General features: G+C 40.5%; 1 pseudogene; it reads left to right on the forward strand.

Moving 5' to 3' along the window:
* The first annotated feature begins 4193 nt into the window (after positions 1–4193).
* On the forward strand, positions 4194–4697 carry LOC148037765 (eukaryotic translation initiation factor NCBP pseudogene; annotated as a pseudogene).
* Positions 4698–5113: the final 416 nt, after the last annotated feature.

The following is a 5113-nucleotide window of genomic DNA, read 5'->3' on the forward strand; positions in this document are numbered from 1 at the left end:
TAGGGTTGTGACGCCTATGGTTATTTTCACCATTCCATATGTTCCTTGGAATCTACGACCTATTCCTGTGCCAAGGACTCACTTGCCGAAACTGGTAGAGCTCTTGAATGAGCGGATCAAGATGGGAATTCTAGAACCATCTTCAGCTCCATATTCCAACAGGTGGTTCACAGTCCCTAAGAAGAATGGGACACTCAGATTCATACAGGACCTACAGCCATCAAACAAGGTCACTATTCGAAATGTTGATGCTGGACCTACTATAGATGAGTTTTCTGAAGCTTTTGCTAGATGTGCTATCTATTCTCTTGGTGATCTTTATTTGGAATATGATTGGTTCCAGCTTGCCCTTGAAAGTAGAGATTTAACTAGAATGAAGACATCTCTAGCATTGTCCGAATGTGTACACTTCCATAAGGAGCTACTAATTCGGTTGCTCATATGATGAATGGAATGAACAAGGTTCTACGAGATTTTATCCCCGAGGTTACTATGCCTTTCATTGATGACTTACCTATCAAGGGTTGTTTGGAAGAAGGTAAAGATGATTCTTTAGATGATCATGGATGTAGATTCTTTGTGACTTCAATATTAGAGATGTTAAGAAGATTCTTTGTAGACTAGAAGAAGTGAATTTGACCTTGTCAGGGATGAAGTCTATTTTTGGTGCCAGAGAAGTTTTGATTGTTGGTCATATGTGTGGATATTATGGCAGAAAGCCTTCTCCTGCAAAGGCTGATGCCATAAAAAAGATTGTGGAAACTTGTTCCTCTACTTTAGAGGTTCGCAGGCTTCTTGGAGCTTGTGTGTTTTATCTTATTTGGATTCCTCACTTTGCTCATGTTGCAGATGATCTTTACCAACTCTTGAGAAAAGGGCAATGTTTTTCTTGGGAGATAAGGCATACTAAACCATGCAAAAATTGAAGAATTTATTGAGAGCCACTCCATCTTCAGAAGGCAGATTATGAGTGTGGAAGACCTATTATGCTTACTGTTGATACTAGTCCTATTGGCATTCGATGGGCTGTTGGCCAAGATGATGCAAATGGGAATATGTATACTATTCGGTTTGGGGTGAAAGTACTAAACGAGCAACAACAAAGGTATCCACAAATTAAGAGAGAGCTTTTGGGGGTTGTCACGGATCTCAAAAACGATAGAGAGTATTTCATTGGAGCTCCTGTGGTGGTTGAGACTGATCATTTGCCTCTTCTAGGTATGATCATGAGTTGTTTTACTCCAGATATTGCCATGCTTAGATGGACTGGGTACATAAAATCCATGAACCCTGAGTTCAGGTACATAGCAAGTAAAGACAACCCAGTAGCCGATATGCTTTCATGTGCGAGGTATGAAGATATGGATTTTTCTTACATTGATGATGGAGCTGATCTTTCAGCCATACATGCTGATCATATTTGCCATGTGTCTGCTTTGGAAAGCTTTGATGAGTCTTTGTATATAGGAGAGTATTTGCAGATTGGTCGTTATTTGAGCACAATGTCTAAACAGGATGAATGGACTGATGCGGATTTCAAGAAAATTTGAAGAAAAGCTCATGGTTTCTTCTTATGAAGTGGACTACTTTGAAAGCATCCACGAAAGTGAGGAGGATAGCCATTGAGAGTTGTTTGTGATAGAACTTCACAGGTGCGTATCATGAAAGAATTCCATGAAAGTCTTTGGGTTGGGCATTGAGCTGTTTGGGTGACCTATGAGAAGATCAAAGAGCGTTATTGGTGGAAAGAAATGTATAAAGATATCTCACAGTTTGTTGAGACATGCCCTGATTGTCAATTGTTCTCTTCAGTGAGGCATAGAGATGAGCTTCATCCTACCTACCTGCTATGTATTCATTACAAGTGGGTTCTTGATTTGATTACTATGCTTGTTGGTTTATGGCAGATGCGCTATATTTCTGGCACGATAAGATCTCACAAATCAAGTAGAAGGAAGAGCATTACAAACAAAGTCTACTTCAGTGATTTGTAAGTTCCTATTGGAGGATTTTTTTTGTAGGTATGGATGTATTGGGAAAGTTATTGCAGATAGAGGTGAGTTAGATGCTGATGAGGCTAGAGATTTTTTCTCTCGCCTTGGCATTAAACTTGCTTTGACTTTGGCATATAATCCAGAAGGCAACGGGAAGAGCGAAAGAGGCCATTTGCCAATTGTGAAAGCCTTGGCTAAAGCATGTGGTGGATGGATTCGAGAATGCCCTAGGTTATTGCCTTATGCTTTATGGGCCGATCGTACTACTCACAGTGTGACTACAGGCTATATGCTAGCTGAGTTAATGTATGGACAGAAGCTAGTCATGCCTACAGAGACTTGCACACTTACTTGGAGTGCTATACTGTGGCAACAAGAAGAGATGACAAGGGAAGATCTTTTGGCTCTTCGTCTTCGTCAGTTGGAAAGAAGACCTAAATATATTGAGAGAGCAATTCTAAAGCTTAAAGAGGCTAGAATTTGCAACAAAGACCAGTTTGGCAGACACAGATTGAGACCTAAAGAGATAAAAGAGGGAGATTGGGTGTTGGTCTATGACAACAATCTAGACAATCAATATAGTGCTATCTGCAAGGTTTCCAAACCATGGTTTAGGCCCTATCTAGTGCAGCATGTCCATGACAATGCTACATTTTATTTAGCAAAACTTGATGGTACGGCCTTGCGAATTCCAATTGGAGAAAAGAGAATCAAACTCTTCAAAAGAAGAGATGGTACAGCCTATGCAGTTGAGGAATTGGATGATGCGATTTATGAAGGGCTTGAGATGATGAAGATGAAGATGTGGATATTGAAGATGGTTTTGTAGAAGATGAAGAGATTGCATTAAACGTCGAGCTTGGCGGTAATGAGGATGGGTAGCTGTGGCCCATCTGGAGGATGTGCAGGTTTGGAGGGGGCGGATGTCATAATGCTGCGCATCTACCATTGCAAACCTGAGGGTGGAATTTTCTGCCAAGTTTTTGAACTCTTAAGTCAGCGTCATTATGAGTTTATTTTCCATTGTGTGTTTCTTGTGTGTTTGCATCTTCATGATGCATAAGCATATATAGTTAGGCTAGGCACAAATTCCTCAATGCGTTCATAATTTTGCATGAAAGCATTGTTTGATTGATTACATTGCATGGAACTTAATTTGCAAACTACATGAGTGATTGGGCACAAAGTTCTTTTCCAAAGCATATTTTTGATAGGGTGTAATGCATGGAAAGATGGGTTCATAAGAAGATATTCATTTTCAAAGCTCAAAGACATGGGAAGACTATACTTGAGGTGATTCCTTACTCCAAGAAATCACTATCCATGGGAATGGAAACAAAGTCACTTCTTACTGTTGAGATCATGAATCATGAAATACCTTCATGAGATATGCTGTATTGAAATTGAAGTCCATTTTATGCCACCCATTACTACCCATTGAAGTGACCACTTTCACTTGGAATTAATGGTTATAATGATGGGGAAGGGATTGAAGTTGTGAATTGCTTTCCCCATAATAAGGTAATAACATGAATATATTCCAGCAAGGTTGTGAAAAAGTGAAAGAAAAGAATACTTATGAAACTCATGAAGTAATAAGACCAATAGTGATTCTATGTGGAATAAAGAAGAGCTGATAAGGACGTTTTTTTTCTAACAATGACATCATCAACTCTACATGACGTCATCATTGACGTTACAAGACTGAAGGCGAGGCATAGGAAAAGCAACGACATGAATATCAAAAGCTTTTTAATGAAAAAGCCAAGATTAAATAAGGTGGTGCTGGATATTTAAAGAACACATAGAAGAGGATTAAAGAGAAAGGAGACAAGTAGTAGTGGGGGGGGGGGGTCAGAAGACCTACAGCGACAAAGGAAGACAAGGCGGAAGTTGACAAATAGGAAGAACGAAGAGCTCTGAAGAAGAAACCGAAAGCAATCATGCAAACACCGCACAGAGGAAGACATTATGCTTAAGATGGCAGATAGTCAATCGCGGATTATGGGAACGATGAAGGCAAAGTCCTGCTGTCCAACCATGAGCAGAAAAATATGACGGAGAGGAAGCATCGCAGGAGTCTAAAGCTGCAGTGACGTAAGAAGAAATGACGAGCGAACGATGGAAGAGAAGATGGGCCAACGAAGCTGACTGACATGAAGGAAGGTGGCGGATTAGACAAAGGAAAGCGAAAATAGTATGTTGGAGGTTCTTCCTCCCAGCCGACCGCCCCTTCTTCTGCTTACGACCGATCTCCCACTTGATGAGAAGATCATGAAGGATATTGAAGAGAAGGAGAGGCATGCTCGTGAAGGTGAAGAGCGGGAATGCAAGAGTCATGAGCTTAAGGCGGGCCTTCATCCTCTACAGCATCGATTTGTTTTTTGGTATACATGACGCACCCCTGGGGTACGCTCAGAAACATCTTATGAAGATAGTGTGAAAAAGATTGCAGACTTCAGCACGGTTGAAGGATTTTGGAGTTGCTACTGCCATCTTGTAAGAACATCATCTCTACCAATCCGCACTGATTTTCATTTATTTAGGGAGGAGATTTTTCAGCCTTTGTGGGAGGATGCTACCAATAGAAATGGCAGTAAATGGATTATACGGATTAAAAAATTTGTCTCTGGGCAATTTTAGGAAAATTTGGTATTAGGCATTGTTTGAGATCAATTGGAGGCTAGTGATACCATTTGTTAACCCCAAGTCAAGAAGGTGGAAGAAATGAATGAAAAAGTGGGAAGAAGATGAAAAAATAGCAAAGACATGCAGGTGGCCTCTAAAGCTAAGTTGGGGCCAAAAGCGTAATTTTAAATGAAAGGCGCCTCAAAAAACTCCAAAATTTTGTGTAAAAGAGCATCAGGCTCCCTCTTGTGCCCATTGTAAAGTATTAAACGAGTGTAGGTTAGAGGCACAAGGCTAGAAGGGGAAAATTAGACAAAGGACCTTGCCACAATGGCCAGTCATGTAAAAAGGGATAGGCGCCCATGGGGTTTTTAGGGTTTGTATATATAAAGTTCAAAAAGTGAATGGAAGCTCATTCTTTGGTGTGTGGCTAACAAGAGCTCTTCTCTTCTTCTCTTCTTCTCTTCTCCTTCCTTGTGTGTGATCTTGAG

This window comes from Lygodium microphyllum, chromosome 4 (assembly GCF_053477565.2).
Source record: "Lygodium microphyllum isolate KBCC chromosome 4, Lygodium_microphyllum_v1.1.10, whole genome shotgun sequence".
NCBI lineage: Eukaryota > Viridiplantae > Streptophyta > Polypodiopsida > Schizaeales > Lygodiaceae > Lygodium > Lygodium microphyllum.